Genomic DNA, 15,451 nt, shown 5'->3' with positions numbered 1-15,451 from the left:
CCTAACTAGATGAGTTTTCTTTTACAGCCACTTGAAAGGAAAAAACTGGCTCTCAGCTGAGGGGAATTTTATTCAATGTGCCTGAGCCCCTTATTTTGGGCAACACACTAAGTATTTGCTGAGGTTCTAAACTGAAACATCTAGCGGTTGACTGCCCACTGCTTATCATACTAGACAACAGTTTTTGAAAAAGCACCACATTAGAGATCTCGCTTTTGAATCCACTCTGCTGTCAGGAATGCAGTTCTGTTTTTCAGAAGGTTCATCAGGTGTCTCAGAATGTTTAACATTCTGCCCTCTCCAGACATTCAGGTAACCATCTATTCACTTGCTTGTCCGAATTATGTTTCATGTTGTCTAGTGTTCAGGACTCCAGGCTTCTAAAATGAGTCTCAAAAGGCTTCACCTATGGCCTCACATTCTTTGCAACCTGTGCAGCCTAGGAAACAGGAGTCCTCTAGAGGTGATTTCTGTACCTTTTTTTTTTTTTTTTTTAGTATAAAAAAAAAGCATCCAAAGCACAAGCAGCTATGAGGTGCTTCATTTGTTTAAGTGCACTTTTTCAGCTGCATTGGTGTGATCTTCCAAATATCTGAACTTGCAAATTTAATGGATGCTTTTATGCATCAGTTAGTGACTTTATATAAAAAGAAGAGTGATTTAATGTATTGGGTTTCTATGGGCCCTCTTGGTGCCAACTGACAGAGACCACAGGGGTGCACCAAGCTTACAGGGATCCACTGGGTCTGATATGTTCATATAGTTCACCAACAGGTGTGATGTGAGTTCTCTACTGAAAGCTTGTGTCACACTGATCATCAGAATCATGAAGTGTATGTTTGTGTAAACATATAAGGAGTCATTTATATATTGACACTTATGTTCGTAAGGTCTGGGTTGGGGATAGTGACCAGATGGTGATAAACATTTATTTCAGCCAGGAGATGCTTGCTTACCTGTCTTGCTACATATAGACTGAGTTGTATACTTCAGAATGAATGCCTACTTACAGTCTGAGCTGGATACTAATGAAGGGATTGTGAAGTCTTCAAGGAGGGAAATTTACAGGAAGAAAAACTGTAAGAGGGTGTAGTAAGATGAGGCCCTGAAACATAAACCCTTATCAAAAGCCCAGTATGAGGTCTGAATTAAAGTAAAGGTCAAGACCTTGCTAACATAAAGCAAAGGTAAGCTGTGAGCCAGAGGCAGGCCCTGCTCACAGAAGCTGGCAAGGAAAGGGCTGATGCTGCCAAAAGAGACATACCTAAAAGGTACTGGACACCAGATATCAGAACATTCGCATACTTGTACACTCCACACAGATAACAAGGAATAGGTTGATCCATCCTAATGACAGGGCCAAAAGGGTAATATGATGGATAGAGTTGTTTTGTTTGAACCAACCTGTACAGCGTGAGAGACGGCACCGTGCTATGTAGTGGGGTTGTACCTCAATACGTCAGAAGTGAGGTGTAACTTGTTTGTACCTGTGTATAAGAATGCATCCCTGGGGTAGTGTCTTTGTCCAGCCTAGGGGGCAGTGGAAGGTCCCACCACTGACTGAGCCAAGCCCATTGTCAGGGAGCACATAAGTACTAGCTAGCCGCACCCTCAGCAGCACCTTGGACTTCTATGCCGGGGAGCTGGAGACTGTATCTCTTTTCGACAATAAATCTGGCCAACATGCCTTCGTACCTTACTAGATTCTGTGGTCATTGGGGGTTCTCTCAGGGTCTGCTGTGTCAGCTATCTGTGCAGAGCTGGGGCAGCACAGAGGGAACACACGCACGCAGCCAACTGATATCAACACTGAACAGAGCAGAGCACCACCCTGGTAGCATCTGACAGAGGGTTCTGTTTGTAAGTGAAGATAATAAAGTCCAAAAAAAATCTAACTGTAGGGACAGGGACGGACAGACACTGCATCCTTCACAGATGGGACAAGCTGTCAGCTGGCTTGTCTCATGAATTGAGGATCTAAGCCGGTTTGGTCTAGAAAGCATATTAAGATTTAATTTTGTATATAACCATTTGTTTCCATTAATTCTACCTGCTTCTTTTCAAATCTGTTAAACAAACATCTTGTTTTTACCATAAACATATTTAAGTGCTGTGTGTTGAGCAACGTAGTAATCCTGAGGTGTAACCGGTAAACTAGCAGGTACTATTCCTTTGAGAGTAGTGCATCAGAATTCTCTGAGCATCCAGTGAAACCAGGGCTAGACACTCCAGGGGGATGCTTGGAGTGCTGGCAGGGGTTGGAGTGTGCCTATCATTAACCTGAAAAGAAAGAGCAGGGCCTGCAAAGGCCTGGAAGGCAGTGCTTGTGTTGCTAGAGGCTGGTGGATTTGGGGAATTGATCCACAGTAGGCACAGACAAGGCTTCATCTCACTAAGGGCAGATGGTAGTGAGATCCTTACAATCCTGGGTATTTCCAGGAAGCACCACAGCTTCTCTACTAAAAGGGACCTTTTTCAGAGCTTTCCTGGGATGAGGCTATGGAAGAGTTTTGAAAGTACATCTATTTCCAAACCTTTAGACCAGACAGACCAGAGAAATGCCCAATTAAGTAGCTGATTGATATTCTACACTTTTTGATACATACTGTTGGCAAGTCTATATTAATGCTCATGAAAAAAGATTTTAGTGTAAGTGCTTGCTTCTTTTTCTGCATTTTTCTTCTGTCGCTACTACCTTTTCATTTGCTTTCCTAGTTTATGCAAGTCCTACCCAAAACTAAAAATTCACTCTTCTCCTGTAACATAAATTTGAGAACTATTCAAACTCCTCCTAGAATTCACGTTTGTTTCTGTGCATCTGGCCAAAAAGGCAAAACAAAATAAAAAATGCACTTGTGAAGATGGAGCATTGTACCTTTGACTAGCTTTATGAAGACAAAAGGAACTGGTGTTGTGCACATTTACTGTTCTGTTTTCAGGTATTTAGCAGATCAGGGCTGAACATCTTTAAAAAGATGATGTATGCCAGTAACAGGAGAGAGTATAGAAGCTAAAGCACAAGACTGTCTTTCCAGCAGCTATCTTGGTGCACTCTCTCTCAATTTTAATTTGAGACTCAGTTCACCTATTAAGTGGATTTTAAAACCCCTTTATTGCAGAGAGGTGTTTTGAAGTTCAATTAGGTTTAGATAAGCTGCTTCAAGTGCATCCCAGGTAAGTGGTGTTGAGCCAAATAATATTCATGACTATCTACATGCTAAATTTGAGTTTAAGTTAAGTTGTTGCAGACTGAACCAATTTAACAGCTAGCAGTAAGTTTTCTTCTGTCTGGATTATTAATAGCTGGAAGAATTTTTTGGAAAACCACCTTTCCAAGAGAGTTAGGGTTGGTCTATACTGTTCTGCTGGTAAAATTTAAGAATCAGGAAAAGGCTTTTTTGCGCTCACAGAGATGCTAGTAAGAGCCCGAGAATAGGTATATAGTTACACTGGTGTAAGTGTGCTTATACTGGCATAAGAACTGAAATAAGTGACAGTCACAGCCACCTTTGCTGCATCCCCATTAGCTATGTTGACATTGAAAGCTGCAAAAACTTCTTGCATGGACAAGCTTTTAGTTTTCGGGCTCAGAACAAACTAGTCATCTCACAAAGAAAACAATTTTGGAGAAGTCTATTTGATTGAAAGGGATCTAAAAAAAGTATTCTTTTTAAGAGGAATTACTATATTAATTTTTACATCTATGTAAAATAGGCTCTGGGGAAACAACCCCACAACACTGCCATTAAATGTACTACTTCTGCAGTATACAATCTGAAGTTTCACAGACCAATGTCAGAACTCAATTTCTCATATATAGAAGAAACCACCACTTAAAGTTAGTTATTTTAAGCAAGTCACCCATAGACCTAAAAAAAAAAAAAAAAAAAAAAAAAAAAAGATTTCATTCAAAATAACTGAAGCCTGGATCCCTGGATCACGTGCATTAATTTAATGAGTTAAATTTTAATAGCTCTAGGGCAAATTAATCTTATCAGTTGTCCATAGACTTAAGTAAGTAGTCCTCTGTCCAGGCTATTTTTCAAATTCTTATCCATCTTGCAGAATGAATGAAAAATCTCAAGTGACTATCCATAATGTGTTTTATTGAGACTTCAGGCATCCATAAAAACCTTCATGTGTAGTGCAGAGAGTTCCAACATTAATACGACAACAATTGTTTGATTTGTATTTGGCAAGGACAATCTGGAAACTGAAAGAATCACTCACGGTTGGAGAAAGACTTACATTAAAGCTGAATACAAGCCCAAACATTTGCCCGTGTTCTGACTTCAAACCACCTTCTTGGATACTACCCGAGTACTCTGTACAGACAGAGACTGCTTTCAGTCTACTAGGAGACTTGCTAAGAATAAAAAGATTTGTGGCAGAAGCACCATGAACACTGTTCAGGGGTCGTTTAAATTAGGGAACTGCCTGTAGAGCCTATTGAGCTGTCTATTTTCCCCTTCCTTGCTGGGGTGAGGGAATACCTAAATAAGTGGTTTAAATAAGCTCTGGTTTCTGAGGACACTATTGTCAATAAGAATTCATTTGGCTTCCCCAGCCATCTTTGGAGAATCAGAATAGAGCCACAGGCCACTATGGGCAGATCTATATTACTGCTTAAGTTGATCTGATTTGCATCACTCAGCGGTGTGAAAAAGACCCCTCCCCGGAGCGACTCAAGTTACAGCGACCTAAGTGCTGTCCACACTGGCGCTATGTAGCTTCCGCTTCTCACAGAGGTGGAGTTATTATGCCGATAGGAGAGTGCTCTCCCATCATCAGCATAAATGTGCTGAGGTAGCACTTCTAGTGTAGACCTGCCCTGAGGCTCAGTGTAGTTTTAAAAAGTATCTTGACATCGGTGTATTCTAGTTCCCACCACTGCCCTATTCTAATAGGAGTTAAGCATATATAGTTGCATTTGTTGCTCCACTGCACTGGAGCATGAATGAATGAGAGACAGCAACAGCTTACCAAGGTTTACATTTAAGGAGAAGAGAAAGCCTGAAGTACTGTGAATGCTAACGTAGAGATTTGGGTAATGCCCTCTACTTGATATGGAGCCTTCAACTTTAGAAGATGACTAGTTAAAACCAAGCAGGATCATCTATTCAAAAACACATCTCTGATACATCTCCATCTGTTCAAAAGATGTTCCATCATGCAGGTAACTCAATTACTTCAAATCAAGACAGACTGTTACCCATCCTTCTTTACAGTAAGGCAGTTTGGTTTTTTACAGCTGAGCTTGTACCTTTTTACTTTATACATCAAAGACCCGAAATTGTCAAGTTTGCCTGTTTTCCACCTTGGAAATATGAGGAATATCAACTTTAGTCTTGCACTTTCATAAGCTGATCCACTGACATTTCAGAGCATCTTGGTTATTTTCAATACCTTAATTGAAAGGATGGAAGATGAACAAAGATCTTCCTTCTCTAAAAAGGAGAATAATTGATGTTATAGATATTTAAAACTATTTTTAAATGGACTAAAATTTCATACTAATCTGAAGGCTCGTCTGCATGGGGACTTTACCAGCATAATCGTATTCCTCTCACTCCCCATGCATACTTCAGTGTCCAGACAGATATAATTGTAATGGTATATAGCTCCCCACCGCCACCAAAGACAATCCCTCAGAGGCTCAACTTTCACTGTTTAGGTCATTCCCCTCAGCATTTTAAAGATTCTTCTACAGCGGCGGGGTGGGTGGGGAATAAATAAAATAAACTAATTTTCTACTGTAAAAAAAAGTCTAAACAGCTTGCAAACCCTTCTTATAAACCAAAGTCAAGAAGAATTTAAGCAGCATTTTCTTCATTTTGGTAGATCAGACAGACAAAGTAATCATACCTGGAAGACTGATGAAGTTGTGGTTGTAAGCAAAACTAATTCCCTTGGCCAATCTGCTTGTCCACTGCAGCCAAGAAGTGTATTGCTTTTAATTAAAATCTTCTATTTTACAGAGGAAGTAGTATCCTTGTTTCCCTGGATCCAAATTTTCTCAGTCTATATATGTACAACTTAGAGTAAAGAATCCAGCCAGCTTAACATCCAGATTAAGTATTCAACAGGAAAATCCTTCAGGCATGGAGGCACTAGTGGAAAGCCTGATTAGACAGCATACTGAAAAGTAGTGAAGGTTAATGCTCTAGCTTCCTGACCAAGCAAGCCCACAAAAGTCTAGACAGTCACCCCACTAAAGCAAGCAGGGATAACCTAGTAACAGTGCTAAGGGGGAAATCAAGGTTAATACCCATTTCTGAAGTCTTTTAAACCGGTAGAGAGTAGAAGATCTACAGAGCTGAAGTACCAGAGTCAAAAACAATCCTCTCAGACTAAAGAGGGGCACCTCATTTCCATCGGATTCCTATTTTTACACTGCTATTATAACCTGGGTCCTTAAGAGCACATTCACCCAAGATCTGAAGAATGGAAGTAGCCATGCATTCATTGTAAACACTGGAATTGCTTAAACTATTCCAGAACACACTTCATCTTTTAAATATCTTGGAACATACATGAAGCATTTGAGCTACTTCTTGATCTGCATTTTTCCTTTTACTATGTTTCCCTCCTTATGGGAAGAGTACATTAACTCTGTACTAGGTAGTATACCATGTCAGCACTCTTCTGATGAGCCGTCTGCAGAAACTAAGCTCCTGCAGATAGTCAGCCTGCAAGGACAGAAACTTTAAAACACATTTGTATCCATGGAATGTTCTCCTGCCATAAGCACAATGATTCAGAAATCGTGTTTCAGAAGGTGACAACTGCTCCTCTTAATTTCAATGGGCATCATCAACTTTTAGACAGGCCTCATAATGCTTCCCTGTCATATTTAGCTATTACTCTGAGCATGCTAAGATAACCATCCAGCTACTCTAAAACTATACCAAGCATGAAGACCACCAGCTTCTCTCCCCTTCCCCACCCAAATCTAACACCATGTTTTAGGTCAAATAATTTGATCCACCATATTCATGCTACAAATCAACTATCATCCAGAAGGTGTTTCATTTACTATTTCCCTTTCTAGAGAAATCTGCCTGCCAGTTTGGTGTAGAGGGAAGAAAGTAGAGGCATGCTTGCTTTAAGGATTTATTTTTATTATTATAGAGGTGAAAAGCATTGTTGACAGCACAAGTTATTTTCTCACAAACAACAAAAACACCAACCTATGAGAATAAAGAATTGAGGCTACAGGTTATGAGTTAAAGCAAATACATTGCAGATACTGTTATAAGAATTGTATTAATGTTTTCAGGTTGTCCCACTTGGTCCACCATCATCATCCCATTTCAGTTTAAGTGTACACTGAACAGTTTAATGACAAATACAGTACCTCTTAAACACCAACAAACCCCATGGATTGCTGTCAGGTACACATTTCAAGGCTTCAGTTACCCTAACTTCCTGCTTAAGCGTGCTTGAACACTGTTCTAATTTAAGCTAATGATCCTCAAAAAGTAGCAGCTTCCTACCCTAAAGCCTTTTTTCAAAGTGATTTTAAAGTTATCTTGTGCATTGACAGCCTGCGAGTAGTCTGTTTACAAATAATTACTCATTAAATGCTAAGCAGAGTGTTCGATGCCAAGGCACATTACCAGCACCATACACAGCTTCTTTCAGGCAGGACTTGAGTCTCATGATTGACAAGGTCTTTAATGAACTCTAATTGTAGTCTCTGTAGTGGGAGAAAGCAACAACAGATGTGGCAAAAGGGCAAACCACAAACAGTTTTGCTAATGAATGAAAAGTGTTTGGTCTGATGAGAGCCAGTGACCCCAAAAAGTTTCACTCTTCTTCCTACCTTATTATTTCATGTTCAAGTCTGACCCTTTTCTGCACTCAACACAACACTTGATGGCAGTAATATACAGTTAGTTTTGAGGGGCTATGCAAGCTCATGTTGGCAATGAGTTGTTGAATTTTTTTTAAGACACTAAATGAGCAGCATATAGATTCTCCCTGTCAAGGTGATAGAATTTGAAACTAGGGAATTTAATACTGGTGTACTTCTGAACAGTTAGACAAAACATAAACCTACAGATGTTAGTTTCTGACACATTGGTTACTGAAACTTTTGCGTGCACGGAAGACCCTTCTCTTCTGTTTAGTTTTGTAATATTGTTAGCAGTATGTTGGCTATGACACTGATCTGTACAAAACCCAACTGCAAGATGGCACACAGGATCATGGGTAAATTTTTCAGAATGCCGCGGGACAACAAGTCATTTAGGCCCTTTAGAAAATTTTTCATAGGCATCACAGGAGAAGGTGGGCTGTGAGCAAGCTTTTTGAAAATTGATATTGCATTTCAAAAACATAGTAAATGCCTTGCGTTTGCACTCTTTCAAGTTTGATTCAGAATGACAGTCCTAAAAAGAGAGATTTCCGCAATTAATGCAAGCATACAGTCCATGGCAAATAGACTGGAAGTGACGTGGCTGTTCAGGCAGGTGCCTAAGAGTTGCTAATAGAACTAAGTAATAAATATCAGCTGGGCTAAAGGGGAACACAGCCCCTTTATTGTCAGTACCTTGAAGAGGGAAAAGAAGAGCTCTCCAGATTGTGAGTAACCTGGGATAACTGGAAAAGAGCTGAAGAAAGGCCAGAAAAGAAGTTTGGGTAGGAACAGGAAGGACAGAAGTGGTTTTAGCAGGGAACATAGGAAAGATGACAGACAGGATGGAAAAAGAAGGAGACAGCTCTAAGATTACATGTCAGCAGCAGCATCTCTTTCCATTTAATCATACGTTTAAATTTTTTTTTCAAAGCTCCAACTCATGGAGTCATGTGATTGAGAATCTGAGCTTTCATTTAAAACTAAATGAAGTTCCTACCCTTACAACGTTACAGTGAAAAAGTTGAAGACATGCACTCCAAAGGATCTAAAGCAGCCAAAAAAACCCACCCACCCTCACCATAAATCAAGACTAACAGTCTCAGTTTTGAGGGGTCCTGACATGATTTTGGAAAGAGTAGCACTGTTAATCTCACACTTATGGCGAGAAGCACATTTTGGTATTAAAATGTATCATGGGAGTACAAGTGGACAAAATTAATGTAAATTATGGAAATAAATGCAAGTTAAGTGCAGGCAAGGGTAGGGAGAGGATTAAAATCTGATTTAAATTCACCAAGCAGGAAACCTTGATTCAAAATAAATTTTAATTTTGTTTTGCATTTGTACTTAAAATCCATCTTCCTAAAGAAAGATTCAAATTGGTTGGTATAACCATTAAAGCATCTTGATTAGCAACTAAATATTGCCTTGCCACTAAGTTTGATGCTTTTTGCTAACCAGGAGGCAACACTATCTGTATTTAAGTAATTATATAAAAGTCAACATACATTTATTCAGATACTCCGTTTCTACATTTTTTCTTACGTTAGAATAGTCGGGGGGAGGGAGGAGGAAGAGGAGTTTTGTTTTTACACTGGTGATTCGTGGCAGGCCACATTGGGGTGGAAACTGGAATTAAATTGAAAATGCACAAACAGCACTTTGTTTATTTAATAAACAATTACCTTAAATATATTGGACACATTAAAAACCATCGAAATGTGTTTTGCATTTTAAAATGATTAAACTAAGGAAGCACTAACTGTAGTTAGTGAATTGATGTTTCAGTTCCTTGACTTCAAAGGCACTCCTCCTCTCCCACCTGGCTTTTATTGATAGATTGGAAGAGGAAAAACAAGCTTTCCTGCTTTTCCAATTCCTATTCAGTTTCTGAAATTTGAATCAACTAGTCAAGAGAAAAAAATACTCTTTGCACCTACTAACTAAACTGAAAAACAGTACTTAAGGCAGAATCTTTTCTGAAGAAAAACTGAAAGTAATTATATTAGGAAAAATGTAAATACCAGCACTCCACTGTAAAGAATTAAAAGAGATATTAGAGGTCACAACCATTTACTGAATTATAGAACTTGACCAGATCTCAAAAGTTAAAGATGTTTTCCTTTGATTCAGTATCTAAACAGCATCTTTTAACTCATTAAAATTTGAAGGTAGTGATGCCGCCTATTTAAAATTAGTACATAATAAACTAAGGTATTAACAGTGTCATACTTTCAAATAAAATGTAAAGAGGATTATTTAAGAATATAGGTATTAAATAGTACTTTAAAAAATTTTCTAACTGATTTTTAAAAAGCAACAAAGAGTGCTGTGGCACCTTAAAGACTAACAGACGTATTGGAGCATAAGCTTTCGTGGGTGAATACCCACTTTGTCAGACGCATGTAATGGAAATTTCCATTACATGCGTCTGACAAAGTGGGTATTCACCCATATGCTCCAATACGTCTGTTAGTCTTTAAGGTGCCACAGCACTCTTTGTTGCTTTTTACAGATCCAGACTAACACGGCTACCCCCTCTGATACTTAACTGATTTTTAATCCACCTTCAGTGCAGACCTCTGGCTTTTGGAGTGGTGACCAAGTGACACTCTGCTGAACCCTTACCCTATGCCAATCTCTGACACTGCTAGCCTGACGGGGAGATGTTCTAATGAATTTCAGAGACAGCTTCATGTTTAGTCTCCAGCAGAGACTGCACTATCACTAGTGGGGGAATATCACATCCCATGAGCTTGTATTCTAAACAGGAATGGTCCAAACTAGTCTGTTTCATATTACCTTTTCAATATGAACACGAAGCCCACAGAGTGTGTTGCTGATGGAAAGCATGTAGAGCACTAGTAAGCACCTTCCAAAAAGCAATTCGTTCAAAAACATTTAGAGGTAACCAACAATTTTCAGTGCTATTAAGAGACTAACACCAATTATTTAAATCAAAGACTTCCCATAGAGTTTCCTAGACAACTTGTTCTGGATATTTCTTGTACTGGCTCAAGTTTTAATAACTGTTTATTCTTCAAAGCTTCACAAGAAGCAAGAGATTTAAAGCAGTCAGATCACTGAGACCAATGAGTCTACATCCTACCTTTGGCCTCCAGCAGGGACAAGAGATTTCAGGAGATGACCAAAAACCCAGGTGATGCAAATCCAGCCAATTACAAAGGTCTATACCTGTGAGTGGGCAGGGAAAAAAATTCCTCCTGACCCCTGCAATAAAGAGCTTACATCCTGACACACAATTTGATTACCTTGATCTTAGCTTATTTAACTATCATCAGGAAATTTATCCAGCCTTTTTTTAAAGCCAGCCATGTTATACCAGTGAATTCATGTGACTGAATTCCACAGGTTCAGGAAACCCTAAGTGAAGGCATAGTCTATTTTTTCCTGAATTTATCAGCTATTAGTGACCTGTCACTCATTGTGAGATTAAAATGAGACTGAACACACAATTATACTTTAGATTCAACATACTGAGTCTGAGGCAGCAGCAAGATCAAGAATTACTTTATCTTTACGAATAAGACAGTGCTTTGAGTTTTGATTCAGTACATTTCAGCATTAGCTTTAGGAAACTTCTGGAAAGCAGTGTCTTGGAGATCACAAGAAACTTCTCTGCTGAAACTGCTCTTAAAATCTTATAGCAAGACCTGGAAGGTTTAGATTTTTATCTGTAAGTACTGGTTAATGTCGATTTCACTGTACACACAAAATGACGAAAAATATTTCCATGAATAACTAAAAAAACTTACAGATAAGCAGCATTCCTTTGCCTAAGAACTTAGGTCAAAAGTAAAGATCCTTAAAATCAAACTAAGAACTTTCTGATACCTACTGGCAGAAGGATTCACCAGAGGGGATCATGTAAGGTCTCTACTGAAAGCATACGTCACAATGGTCACCATAATACTGCAAGATGCATGGAAAATATGCAAGAAGATAAATGCTGAAAGTTATGTTCCCCAAGTCCTGTAGTTAAAGGCAAGTCACTCATAGGTACTGTTTCCCAAAGACAAACGTCTCCAGACAGGATGTGGACAACGCTTAGCTTCCTGGTGGATCATTGTGTATCTTCCAACAGAAGTGTTAGGATACTGAATCAAATGCTAATGAAGAGCTTTTGGACACTTCAGAAGGAAATTAAAAAGGAGGCAGTCAAGAGGGGGTAGCTGTTTTCAGGTGAAGAGCAGAGGTCTGTTCTCCTATATCAGGGATGCAGAGAGATGCCTTGGCATCCTTCAGTCTGTGGAAACAAGCTGCCAGCAGGCTTGATCTTAAGAAAGGGGGATCTCAGCCATGCTGGCTGAAAGTGCTGAAAAAGTATTTGAATTAAACTATCCTGTAGGAAATAGGGGAATGTCTTAGAGTTAACTTTAGGTTCTACAAAGCATATTATGATTGTTTTATAGGTAACTGACAGTAAGAAAGAATATTGGAAACAATTGGTAGACTGTGGTTTGGTTTGGTTTTTAAAAATAAACACATTTAGATGTCATACGTTATGCGGAGTGGTGATCCTGAACTGAATCTTGTATAAACTTGTGTGTACTATTCCTTTGGGAGTAGAAGAACATAGTTCAGTGAAACAGGGGCTAGGCACTCCAGAGGGACACTTGGAAGACTTGCAGGTTGGTATGTGCCTATCACTAACTTATACAGAATGAAGCCTGCATGCTTGCATTGTCACAGGCTAGTGGAGTCAGGGAGGTGATCTGCAGCAGGCAGACAAGATTCCCTCACAGTAAGCGCAGGTGGTAGTGAGGAACCTCAACTCTAGGTACCTCTGGGGCACAAAAAAGGTACACAGGACCTTCTCCTGTATCTCCCTACAGCTTGATACCAAGTAATATACCATCTCCTCTTAAAATCTTGGTGTCTAGATGTGGCTGGCAGCACTCCATCTTCTGGGTCTCCAATCCTTTTGTTCTCATTTGATGGGTCTTCCTCTGCTCTTTCACTTTTGGAAAGGATCCTGCAGGGATCAGTCCATGGTGTCTCCATCACTAAATGACTGTATCCTCCATTTTAATCCCAATGACTGACTATTCTTGAGCTATTCCCTTCCATCTCATTCCATGTCTGACAGCTGGCTCAAGAACCTTTGCCATCAACTGGATCAAAACTGAGCTACTAAACTTCCCTTCCAAAGAGTCTTCTCTCTTCCTCCCCAGTATCACCTCTTAACAGCTCAGGTCCACAACCTGGCAGTACACATCTAGGTCCCATCCAGATCTTGCCATTTCTTCTTCCAGCATTTCAAGATCTGTCCTTTACTTTCACATCCACACTATGTGATCACTTGTCTGGGCCCTAAACCCACAACTTGCTTCCAACTTCTGCAGCCTCAACTACAGCTATTCTGAACAATTTACACTACATGAGGCCCATTGAACTTTTCACATTGCACTCCTACCTTTTCCTTTCTGTTCTATCTGGATCAGCCTTCATCTGCCGAGTTGTTTCTCCCACAAGAACCTTCTTCCATTTAGCCTATTAAAGTGAATACCCTTGCCCACATTAAAACCTACTATTGGCTTCATGGTAGGAAACAAAACTGATAATGGCTAGGATGGTGATCAGTTCAGACAGATTTAATATTTAAAAATAGCCTTGAATCTGCTAGTCGTGCACACAGCTAGTCTGTGACTAATCTAGACCCGCAATCTAGTTCTCGGTCTAACCCAGATCAGCATATGCATTTCAACAGCTTGCAGCCCCTCTTGCAGTTTCTATTTCCAGAGGGTACCTCCAGTTGCTGAAGGACGAATATGCTGAAAACATACTAAATCAAATATCAAAATCCTGGTCAAGTCGCAAGGGCTTTTCCTTTTCTGCACCACCCCTAGTTCCCAAGCGCACACAATTGCACTAACTTACAAGACTTGCTTACACACTACAGATCTGAACAGTTTCCGTGACATACGACCTTATCCAAAAAGGACCTGGGGGCCAGTCATAATACTTTATAACAGACCTGCCCAGCTACATAGGAGCAGCCCTCCAGACATAGGTAATGGGTTCAACTGATCTTAAGCAGCAACTATTCTGTCAGACATGAGAAGCAACTCAGACACTTGATTTTTAAAGCAAGAAACACGGGTTTAAGTTAAGTTGTGACTATCTGCAGAAATGTTATCTTTGAGAAGTGAACTCCTTGGTGCAGGGCTCAAAGTGTGCCAGTGTAAACATGTACTCAGATTGGACTCTTCTTGCCAACGGATTATGTTAAGCTCCCCCTCTTAACCTGAATGTTATATTACAGTAACATGGCCTTGGTCTGCAAGATGCTCTCGAGAGAGAGCGAGCCCTGCCCCCCAAAGCTTGCAGTACAAGCAAGCCTAGGTCAAAATATCAAACTCAAAGAAAGCATCTTTGGATTGTTGTACATGTTTCAAGAAAGTACAATCCGTTTTGCCAGCCATCATAGTAAAATAGGATGTGAGAAATACACTCATTCTGGGAATCTGAATCTGTTTAGATTTTCTATAAATGAGATGGGGGGGAGGGGGACAAATCCAGAGTTTTCAGGGAGATTACTAGTACAGTCCTTTGTACTTGAAGTAGTAAGAGACTCTACTAGTAGAGTCCAAGATAAAAGAAAGTGACTAGACAAGTACCTGTACAGTCTGGGAGGGATCTAATTATGTTTTCTTCCCCCCCCCCTCCCCCCCAAGAAATGTGTTTCCATCCACAGTAATTCACCAGGAAAGTGAAACATACTTTGGGAGAAGAAGGGACACCTGACCACTTGCAAAGTTTAAACCAGTTTTAAAACGTTCACTGGAATGACTCCACACCATGTGGTCTGCATTTTCCGTTTGAAGTATTTGATACTCTTCAGAAATCCCATGTTTCCAAGTCTTCATATACTAGCGTTATAGCAATTCCCTTGGAGCATGCACCATACCAGCACATCAACAACTTGCATTTCTAACACATAAGTAAACCTAAGGTCTTTCCAGAGAAAAGTTAAGCTTCCCAACACTCTTGCAAGTTTGTTAGAAGAATATTCCAACTAAGTACTCATATTCACCCTCAAGCCATTTGAGCATGCATTTGTCAGCAGTAGAAATAGACCCCCTAAAGAATGGGCTACTCTTCTGAAGTTTAAAAATGGGGTCCTCACAGCAACATATGCTAAATACCCAGCCTACAGTAATCCAATTAATTCACTGGCATTTGAATACCTGACAACACTATCTCAGGGGTTCTCAAATTGGGGGTTGACACCCCTCAGGTCATGAGGTTATTACATGGGGGCACAAGCTGTCAGCCTCCACCCCCAACCTCCACTTTGCCTCCAGCATTTAATATAAAAATTGTGTTTTTCATTCATCGGGGGCGGGGGGGGCGCTCACACTCAGAGGCTCTCTGCGTGAAAGGATTCACCAGTACACAAGTTTGAGAATCACTGCTCTAACCACAGAAGAGGCACTTGTGTCAGACTGCAAATTGTGGCAGCACAAAACACATTTGGGACTAGCACAGATGCTACTCAGACTGCCTTCATTATACAAATATCCTGGTAAGTAGTGATGGGAAGTGCATCATATGACGTTTTGATGA

General features: G+C 40.0%; 1 protein-coding gene across 2 annotated transcripts in view; it reads right to left on the bottom strand.

Annotated features, from left to right (window-relative positions):
• CAPZB (capping actin protein of muscle Z-line subunit beta) overlaps window positions 1-15,451 on the bottom strand; it is a 105,307-nt gene that overhangs the window by 61,436 nt on the left and 28,420 nt on the right. The window lies entirely within an intron of this gene.

Source organism: Chelonoidis abingdonii, chromosome 23 (assembly GCF_003597395.2).
Source record: "Chelonoidis abingdonii isolate Lonesome George chromosome 23, CheloAbing_2.0, whole genome shotgun sequence".
Taxonomy (NCBI): domain Eukaryota; kingdom Metazoa; phylum Chordata; order Testudines; family Testudinidae; genus Chelonoidis; species Chelonoidis abingdonii.
Note: the sequence above shows the minus strand (reverse complement) of the source record. Positions and strands in the feature narration are given on the sequence as shown.